Raw genomic sequence first — 10969 nt, 5'->3', positions numbered from 1 at the left:
CTTGCGTTCCCCTGCATTCTCATTCCCAAGCTCAGAGCCATTTAGATTTTCAAACTAAACATTCAGTTTTTTCACTACAAACAAATCAAAAAGGACAAAACATAAAACAATGAACACATATTGTAAAATGTCATGAGTTCGGAAAAGGATAAGTAATTTAAAAGCTGCTTTTTGCACTGAAATGTTTCAGATGAGATGTTTCAATTAGCTAAATTTTACATACATTACCTCGTTTTTTGTCAGCTGTAAAATTTGGGTGGAACATTTCCGATGTCCTTTCTATAGTTTCTCACAATAATTTATTGCGATTTGACCCATTCCTCCTCACAGAACCAGTGAAACCTAGTCAGATTTGGAGGTTTTCCTTTTTAATCAAATTTTCTAAGGTTTAAGGTTTCCACTCAAAAACATTAAAGTTTAAGCCACTTTTTTTAAATTGTCTTTACACTTCCACCATGCCGTCGTTCCAGATGCAACATCAACCTCCAGATAGCGGTTGACTCTTGTTTATCTTTATTTTAAATCTTGATAAAACAATTGCTCTGATTGATCAACATTGTTTAAAATTGCAAACTGCAGCCAAAGTCGCTCTATTTGTTGCAGAAAGTGTTTAGTTGTTTGATCTTCTTTCAGATTAACTTGTCATTCTTGGATGTTTAAATATTTTTAAAAAGGTTGTTTTTGATGAGGCTTAGATTGCTAAAAGAGTTTAACTTCAGATAAATAAATCCCTTTTTTATTTATTTATTTATTTATTTAAAAAGCAGCCTACCTAATAAACTTGCAGAGTGCGTTCTTCACTCAGGCTAAAGTGTGAAAGCGTCTGCAAAGAACACAAATTACCATAAGCAGAGGTGAAAACAAGGTGTCAATTGCAACACTGTTCTTCCTGCTAATTTACAAGGTATCACTTCCACTGTAGCACAGGTGTCTGCTACAGGAAGTTAGAGAAGGAGAAACTCAAAACTCTAAAAAGTTCTAAAAGTCCACTTTGAGGAAATTTATGGTTGTAAGCACCATTCAACTCATGTTTTCTGGTTTAGCATCAGAACATATTTGCTCTCATGCCGTCCCCACAACCCTAATTAATCCTGTCAGGAAACAAGCAACATTTCCAGGTGTTAAATTAGTTTTTGCTTTGTACATGTGTGAAATGGAATGGACTGGCAGTGTTTAATGATAATCCTGTAAATCAGAATCCATACATAAGCAGCTGTTTTGACACATGATCAATACAGTGAGTAGTGTTCAGGGTGTTGCTGAGGACGTGGCTTTAATTTTAACATTATTTGTCAGTATGGTAAAGGTTACTTCAACCCTGACTCATATGCAGCTGAAAAAGTCATTTGATATTACTCACCCATAAAATAAAGGCTAGGTCTTTTCAGTAAAACACAATATAGTCATATTTCTAAGGGAGCAAGGTAAGGGTTTAAGAAAAATACTGGTGATTCGTGCATTTCCAAGGATGTTGTGAAAAACATACTGCTTTATATCTGCACAGCTCAAGGATATCTGATCTGAAACCAAACAAGCACCTTAGATTCTCCACATTTCAGATTCTGTTCAGATAAGAGTTTCTAAATATTTCATTGAATCTCCTGTATGCTGCAACAGAGAAAAATATAAAACACAACCCACCCTCTGCCACAAAACCTCCATTTCAATGAATCAAAATAACACAAAAATTGGTTAAAATGTAGAGACAGAATATTGTTTGAGTGAAGATTTAAGCTCAAGTACACATTGAACGAAAACTACCCGTCACCACGACCTTTGGTTTCCCTAAAATTACCCAATGATTACACATTTTCACTTCATTTTCTCTGCGTCGTCAGGGTGGATTCACATGGAGTACCACTTCAAACTTGAGTGTGACCCTTGTGACTCAGTCTCCGACGTGATCTTTAAGAAACTGAGGCTGTGACTCAGCCTCACCAATATGCGATAAAACAGCTTCCAGTGTGTATTAACGAAAACCCTCCGCAGATTGTCATGATGCTCTTTCTCCTGGAACCTTAATCATTCTCCTCCCAGCAGAGACTAGACTCATTCAGATTCAAGGTTCAATTTGGGAACCTTGAAGGTTTGTTTGATTCAGCTGCTGCTGAATGAAACAAATTGAATCCCAACCTTCGATTTGTAGAGACACACCTGCTTCTCCTTCCTTTGCAATGCCACTGTTTCACATTTGTTCTCTCTCTGCTCTCATTAGAAGTCAGGGAGTCTGTAGCAGCTTCTCGTCATGCTTGAAACTACCGATTACAAATTCATGTACAGTAAAGTAGCTGTAGAATAAATTGCTGTATGAATACCACCACAATTTATTTACAGACACAATCTGTGATGCTGAATTTTCCTTCAGAAACCCTCATCTAATCTCATTTTGAATGCCTTTAACACATGGAAAACCAATAAAATTGCAGATAGTGCAGGCAGATTTGTTGGTATGAAGTGTAATAACTTCTTTAATTTCAGATGTATGATAAAAAATTATGCTTAGCTTGATAAAAATCTTGATAAAAGTCAATGCAGGGCAAACAGAAAGTACAGCATTGTGATACAGTAGAGCTGAATTTCATAAAGTAAGAGGTTTATTCTGCATCTGCTGAAGTTAGGCAAAAATTAATGTGATATTTTTATTTTCTTCTCGGATCTGGAAAATATTGACATGAAATTTCTTCCGACTTTTCCAGGCACCGTAAAATCACTTGTTCCTTCAAAAGGTACTGCCTACAAAATGTTACGTTGAGGCCACAATCATTTTTGTACATACATTGTTTGAATTATTCACATGAATTAAATAAAAACAAATTGTAATTGGCGTTAAATTTGGAACAGTCAGGGATGCTGTTAAACTTTTGCAAATTGAGTGTAGATGTTAATATTTATATTTTTTGTTATTCACCTTCAGGAAAATCTGAGTTGTAGATTTCACAGTGACCACTAGATGGCGGAAGTGCTTTAAAAATCACTTACACACAACCGGAAGGAGAAATATGAGTTAAAAGTGCCGTTTTATTGCTTTAAACCAACTTTATCGTAACAGGAGAGAAAACAAATACTTTTAGAGAAATTCTACTTTGTGAACTGAATATTAGAGGCCACCGTGAAGCCCAAATAACGCACCGCAGAGGTTAATGATGCCAGAAGTAGCCTGGATCTGCAGCCATGAATAGAGGTGGTGCGCAGAAAAACAGGCCTTGTAATTGCTGCCTGTCATTTTGGCTCTGAAATAGACTCAAAGGGAAGTCTTTATCCTCTGGAAACAAACTAGACCACCAGGCAGAAGACAAATAATGACTGTTTTCATCCTTTGCTGTACCACAGTGTTGTAATGTAGACATTTATAGAGAGAGAGAGAGAGAGTAAAAGCAGCAGTCAATCCACAAACAGACGGCGGGATCCTTCCTGCTCTGCTTTAAAACAGGTTGCATTTGCTGCTGCAAGTTCAACCACAGGCTGAGGGTAACTCCTCCAGACTGAGTCGGCTGAGAGGCTTTACAGGAGGTAACACGAATTTCACAACAGATCAGGTGTCACAACACAGAATAAGGGTTAAGGAACATATTCATATGTTTTGCGTTGCAAATTGCATCTATTTCTAAATGAAAATGTAATTAATGAAGAAATAAAGCTTAGATAAAGTTTCTTGAGGTTGATTGTTCCACAAGTTTGTTGAATTGAGGACAATAAACCTTTCTTTTTCAGTTGTGGGTTTGTAAATTGGTGCATTGCTCTCAATAAAATCACGGTTGAGAAGCAGGTAAATAACGTCTTTAGCTCTGGGTTAAAACTACGAAATAAGAATTTATCTTTGCGGATTTTCAATAGCTTTCCAGGATTTGTTGTATTTGTAATTTGTACAGATTTTAAAGACAAACTTGTCACTTTTATTGCCCTTTGCATTAGAGTTAATATAGCAATAAATAGTCACATTTTTTTCTGTTGTACAGCAAACCAGCATAGATAGACACTGAGATCACTGCTTTAATAAATTGTTAAAAAGTATTAGTTTTACCACTGTGGAGATTGTATATGTCATTCACATGCACAGTCTATGATATTATAATAGAAAGCAATCCTTTTTGAATAATCCAGGATGTGAATGGTGATAAAACACAAATTAATGCCGTTTTTATTATTTTAAATCACTGTGATTAGTGAGCTCCCGTCCTTTTAGGAGTCCTGACCCCTGCTGCACACCTCACTGGAAAAAAGGTACATTGATGACGCATATTGTTCACATGTGCCGTGTAACTTTTTGTTCTGGTAGCACAACCGCAAGCACAGATTTAGGGTTTGGGGGGGTGGTAATACAGGTGGGCTGTCTGAGTTCACCGCAGAATTATATTTAGACTTCCTGCACCCTTGATACAAAACCCACCAACTCTCTCACACACACACTGCAGGAGCTACATGACAGAAGATGAGAATGAGATTCAGGCTGAGAAAGCAAGGTGATTCCCATCCCCATAACCACTTCAAAAACGAACGAGTCTTCAAAGTTCTTCAGCAGGGGAACGAGGCTGCTTTTTAGTTACATTTAAAGACCAAACAGATGCGTCTGGGGAGGGAGTGTGGGAAGGCGGCGCTACCGCCGGTTTGGTACTTAGGATACAAATTTTAAAAGACAGTTTTTAACATGTCTAAAAATCAAGGCAAAACCTTTGCGGTTCATCCCTGTAGCGTCGCAAAGGGGCTTGAGTCTGTCTCCATGGTGATTTGTGAAGAGGCGGTGAACGCCTTGGATGGGCTGCTAGTATATGCACACACACCTAAAGGCAATTTACAGAGATCAATTAAGAGAAAAAGTCATGCATGCAAATGGAGCAGACGTGAAACTAGATACATTTAGTTGAGTAATTCTGAAAAAAGTGCTTCTGGAAGTAGTTTTATTGCGTCATATTTTAATTGTACTTTAGAAATATTACTTTGAAGTAACTCTACTCTGAAGATTTGGCACCTCTCACAAAGAGAACAGGCAAACTGCATGCAGAAAGAAATCACAATGTAACCCTGCAAAACGTTTCTATTTTTATACAACTGGGAATCATCAGTGAGCGCATATTGATCATGTTTTATAGCTAATTAGATGGTAGAAACCTCTCAGGTAGACACTGAAACACACTGAATCAGATGATCAAAACAGAGCTCACTGAAGAAATTAACCAATTTACTGCAGGTTATCCTCTTGAATTATTGCTTCAGTCAGAATAATTAAAGTTACTCTAACAAGGAAGTCAGTCTTCTGCTGTAATGTTTTTGACAAGGAAATTATGAAATAATGTGCATCTTACACCAAATTTATTTAAAAATGGATAGCCACATTTTTTCATATAAATAAAAATCTGAAAACTGTAGTGTTCATTTGTTCTCAACCCCTTTTATTCAAATATCCCTCAATAAAATGCAGTGCAACCAATTATCTTCAAAAGTAGCCAAATTAGAGTGTGGAAACCTTGTTCACCTGCTCCGTGAAAGCAACAGGTGTTTGTTAGAGAACAATAGTTCACTGTGACGAAACATCCCAGGTACAATCTGTCCTCAAGACCAGGTAAATAAAGAACAATCCTGGAAAACAGTCAGACAAATACAGCTCTGTAAAAAATTAGAAGAGCATTTAAAATGATCAATTTCTCAGATTTTACCTTTTATAGGTATATCTCTGAGCAAAATGAACATTGTTCTTTTATTCTATGAACTACTGACTGATGTCTCCGAAATGTCAAGCAAAAATTCCGTTTTTATCTGCAGAAAATGAGAAATGGTCATAACAAAAAAGACGCAGTGCTTTCAGACCTCAAATAATGCAAAGAAACAACAATACTAATGTTTTAAGTCAGGAATATTCGGTGGAATAATTAGGAGGTTTCAATGGGGTTCAGTGCAGTAGGATTTTGTTCTCAACCCCTCAAAAAAAAACAAAAAAAAAAAAAAATAATATATATATATATATATATATATATAGGCATCATATTTAGGTGTTTTGCTTTGTGTATTTCGTTTTTCTATGAGCTTCTCTTGCTATATGCTATATGCAAATGAGAAGTCTCAATTTTATGCAAATGTAATGAACAATAAAACATCTTGTAATAGATGTGATTCTCTCAGCACTCTGTTGTTTCCTTTTTTTTAAGTGATTCATAAAAAAAGTCATTCTACAAAAGTCCCTACTGTTGCCCTTTGAGCCTCCACACTGGATATGATACATCCTCTGTGTGAGTTTCATTTATCACGGTACAGTTTCCTTTTTACTTGACTGATCTGCAAGGCGCATGGCTCTGGAGCTCTAACTCTCTATCCATGGTCACCGCCAGATGGTTTCTGGGTCGGAAAACAGCTGAGTCATGAGTTTATTAATTCTGTTTCGACTGAAAATGCTTTTGCATCTGACAGGTAAGCTGGTGGCAGATATCCCTCAATCCGCTTTCACTGCCCACCTCTGCGCAGATATGCCCAGAGGAGGAGGAGGAGGAGGAGGAGCCCACCTCTCTCCGACAGGCACTGCTTCGGTCCTATCGGACCTCGGCCGGACCCCTCCCCGTGTGCCCTGCCCACCCCGGCGGTCTCCTCTCCCAGCCCTGCCAGAGCCAATCCGGCGACCGGGTGTAATAAGTAGGACAAGCCGCTTCCTGGTTCTCAGAAAGGAGGAGCTGGGAAACGGAGTGGGCGAGCGGAGGCAGAGCACCGTGGGGGGGTCAGAGCGCCAGAGAGCCGGCGGTCCGCAGAGACAGCAGGACAGGAGGCAAGAGAGAGGACATTTGGTGAGGAATAAAGCCCCTACCGTGCGCTGAAGTGAGGACGGAGTCTACATTTAAGAAGACAAGCGCTGGGAGGATTTAAAAAAGGGGAATTTAAAGCTCTAAGAAGTCGTCAGGGTGGGACGGAATAATCCAGGAAGTGTCGGTCAGGTGGGAGGCGACGAGTTGGGGACAGGTGACACACCGGCACTCAGGTAACCTCTTCTCCTGGTTCCTCTCGAAATGACATGAAACTACAAAACATAATAATTAAAAATGAATTATTAGTCCGCTTTAGTCGTAGCGAGGATAAACCTCCCACTTCTTTAGCAGGGTGACAGAAGTGACTGTCCTTCTCACCGATGAATTCTCTGTCGACATAATTTAGATCTTTTTCACCTTTTAAACTAAAGGAAATGAAATATTTCTGCCGGTGAGGCTGTGAGAGATGAGCGCTTCGCTTTCAGGTGAGACAGGAGAAGAGCGGGGTCGGCGAGTACATTTCTGAACACCGGGCTGCTAATTATAGCCGAGAACACCGGCTGACATCCAAAACCTAACCTGCTCTCACGCACATCCACCTGGACGCGCGCAGTCCACTAGATATGTATGGCAAGACATTAGTGGCAAATGTCGGCGCTTTTCCAGGAAGGGAAATGATGCAAATATGTATTTTAAAACCTATTCTTTATAACATTTTGATGCTTTTTTTTTAGCCTGTCATTGAATTACTTTTTAAACCTCAGCTTACACCACTTTACCTGCTGTTTCTGAACTGCATAAAAGTGGTGTTCAATAATGAACTTGAACAACTTTTAATAAGTCAAGATGCTGTAATAGTTGATGGATTTCCCACCTGAAAACCCTTCAGAATGCCCTGTTTTTTCCCCCAGCAAATGATGCTTTGAACACCTGTTATGACTGGCAAAAGACATGTTTTATATGGTCATTTAATTCTTATAAGCCAAACGTTGATTAAATCTAGATGGTTTAAAAGTCATCAGAGATCTCATCGGAAGAGTTGGGATGCCATAAAAGTTGGTGGGAAAACTTTCTGGGATGCAGTATTTTGTGCCAGTGAACGTTGTTTTCTAACACCCGTTTATGACCGATAAAATAACCTGATGTTTTATTTGATGACTGAGGTTAAATTTTACACCGAGCAATAGTTTTTTGTTTTTTTCCTGAATGGTGTTTGGTGACCACAAACATACTGTTATTTCACATAGTGCATGTAGCTGGAGACCCAACCTAACTCTTTCCGGGTTGAACATAATGTTCTTTCCGGTTGGTTCGTTCACAAACCTTTCCAGTTCTCTTCCAGTTTATAAGAAGAATATATAACTTAGTGTAGTTTGTGTTTAAGGTGGAGTAAAGGTTAGAAGTTATTAGTTAAGAATAGGAAAAAAGACTAAGAGCACTGGAGTCCAAGTAAATTGCTAACTTTGATTGCTAACTTTGCATCCAGGTTCCTGCTTCCCTATCAGTATACTTGACCTGAAAACCCGTGTGTGCTGAATTTTTATCATCTGCACCTGCCCTTTGCAGTAGACCAGGGATTAATGTGAGCACCACAACAAGACTCCCATTCAAAGGGTGGTGCCAGAGACATTGCCCTTAAAGAAAACCGTGAGTCAGATCTTTGGTATTTGAAGAAAAAGATTCTGATTTCTGTTTTGTACGAAAGCTATCTCTCAGGGATTTTCTGTCAAAAAAAATTGTTTATTTCTTTATTTCTGATCACTTCTTTTTCATTACTGGGCAATATACAAGTCATAAAACTTGTGCATCTCCTAGCAAAGCGCTGTTTTAACTCTTCCAGAATTAATAGAATAGACGTGTGTCTATCTTTGTCCGTGTTGTTTTAATTCATTTATTTAATAACAACTTTTACACAATTTCTGTAGCTGACAGGTTGGCTAATATTTGTCCGTATTGGCTTGCCATAGGTCTGCTGGATTTAGCATTCTGTGCCAATAAAAGATCTCCCAACAGTGGTCTGTTAATCATCATCATCATCATCATTATCATCATCATCCCCAAGGCGCACCCAGTGTTTTATTTTAATCCTGACCCAATCCTGTGTTACAGCAGGATACATGCTCAGGCTGTAATGTTAGGTTAAGGCTTCTGCCTGCCACACTGGGTGGGGAGAAGACTGTCAAGCCAGTGGGCTTGTGTGTGTGTGTGTGTGTGTGTGTGTGTTCATTATAGAGGTAGATGTGTTGCTGACTCGCCCCTCTGACAGACCGGCCTGACTAGCTCAACTCGTTTGGGTTTGGTTTCCTCATCTTGGCCGCAGCCTGTCGTTTAAATCTTTAGGCCTTCATGCTGGGAAATTATCGCTTCCACTTGTGAGTAAAACTGAAATTTGGAAAGGGGAATAAAAAAAAAAGAAAGCACCATTCATTATCATGTGGCAGAACTTTTCAGAACTGACACATGCTCAGGATTTTGCAACAAATTCTTAACACCAGCTTTGTTAAGCCAGCAAACATTTATGTGCAACCCAACTAGACGGTTGTGTTTCATCCCTCACCTCTGGTGTCCTGATCTGACTCCGTCACGCTTTGCTGTCTGCAGGCCTGCTTGCTTCACACGTTTATTTACACTTCATCTGCGTTAGGCATTGGCCAGAATGAGACTTTCACGGTATGAAAACCTGGAGAAAAAATTAAAGAGTCACTGACCAGAATTGTCTCTTATCTTTGATCTGCATGTTAAATACTGAAAAATCTTACTTTTTTGCTGTTTATTAAATGCATTGAAACTTAAAAGCGCCAACAGAAGTGAATGAAACATTATGCAGTTTGATAAAAGCAGATCAAGTTTCAATGCACAAACAACATTACTTCATTTTCTGTTGGTTAAACTATTGCCTCTAAGAAAGCAGCTGCAGCAAAGTTTTTCCTCTTTCTATATGTCATAGCCCTGAGGAAATCTGAGTTGTCAGATCAGACTGTAAAAAGAAACAGTTGCCATCAGCCAGGAAAAACTCGATCCTTGCATCAGCCAGTAAAATAAAAAAAATAAATTTAATTTTACAATTGCACGATTGTGAGGAAAGGCTGATTTGCACCTGCAGCAGTCATTAGGTTGTACAGATGTATGTAGAACATCAGAACAACATCACTCATGTTGCTGCTAAAATAAATTATTAATAATTGCAGTTATATGAATGTTATCTTTGACATTTATTGTTGTTATTTTAGTTTTGCAACATAAAAACAGACTAAATGTAACGGGATCCTTTCTGCGTTGTGCTGGTTATTGAGTGATCAGGCCGTGGCACAGTTCGTCTTTAAAATGGGTGATTTCTTGATTTATTTTGACGAGAACAAAATACAGAAAACAACCGTGTTAAAGGCTGCCCGCTCCAAGTCCTACACAAAACAAAAGTACATAACAAAAATTAACTTAATAGATCTATAAATAAACTGAATGTATTTAGATGAAAAATAAACAGCACACACCTCTCCCGCAGGACAACATGACAAAAGGGGAGGGTCTAAGGGGCACAAACAATTTAAAGACAATACCACAGAAGAAGAAATAAAAAGGAGGGGCTTCCGATCTTAAAGTAACACGGTTAAAACAATGACAGAGTTGTTTCAGTCAGATAAGGAACAATGCAAATAACCAAAAAAGACATTTTGTGTAATTATAACAAAAGAGAAATACAACCAGGTTACATAAACAACCAATGAACTCAGCAGAAATAAGTAAAAAGGTTTGGGACAAAATATAATCCTTTTTTTTTTTTTATCAGTACAAGTGTAACAAGACAATATTAAATTAAATAGACAAAGTGTTTGCTTGTGCAACTAGCCTGCAGTTGGCTATTTAAAATTTCTCACCTCCTTTTTTCCAACATCGTTACTACAGCCAATTTACAAAACTCTTAATTTGCACTTTGACCCAGCAGCACTTTGTTGATCCTTTAAATTATGGTTGTTTAGATGTGTTTTTATGCGTAACATGTATTTTACTCTGACTTTACTGATATCACGTTTTACTATGCCTGTAAAAACTAATCTCCTTTTCAGTGGAAACTAAAACCTCTTGGAATAAAAAAAGCTTTCTGAATTATAGTTGTTTTGTTTGTTTTTGTACGAAAACAAACAGAATTACTGTAATTTGTGTGTAGCTCCTTTAGTTTCCACACAATGACGTTCCGTCTTGTTCCAAGTAGCTGAATTTGTCGTTTTTTGTGAGTGAGAAAAGAG

General features: G+C 38.2%; 1 protein-coding gene across 2 annotated transcripts in view; it reads left to right on the top strand.

Moving 5' to 3' along the window:
* Positions 1-6544: 6544 nt before the first annotated feature.
* The window catches only part of zbtb7b (zinc finger and BTB domain containing 7B), a 29200-nt gene continuing 24775 nt past the window's right edge, over positions 6545-10969 (top strand). Inside the window, exon 1 of one of the 2 annotated variants that reach the window (XM_008431626.3) lies at positions 6545-6958. The gene's annotated coding sequence lies outside the window, so the exon portion shown is untranslated. Of the gene's footprint in view, positions 6959-7231; positions 8373-10969 lie in introns of those variants that run through there. The other variant, XM_017309246.2, reaches the window with a different exon arrangement.

Source organism: Poecilia reticulata, chromosome 16, assembly GCF_904066995.2.
Source record: "Poecilia reticulata chromosome 16, P_reticulata-male-v2, whole genome shotgun sequence".
Lineage (NCBI taxonomy): Eukaryota > Metazoa > Chordata > Actinopteri > Cyprinodontiformes > Poeciliidae > Poecilia > Poecilia reticulata.
Note: the sequence above shows the minus strand (reverse complement) of the source record. Positions and strands in the feature narration are given on the sequence as shown.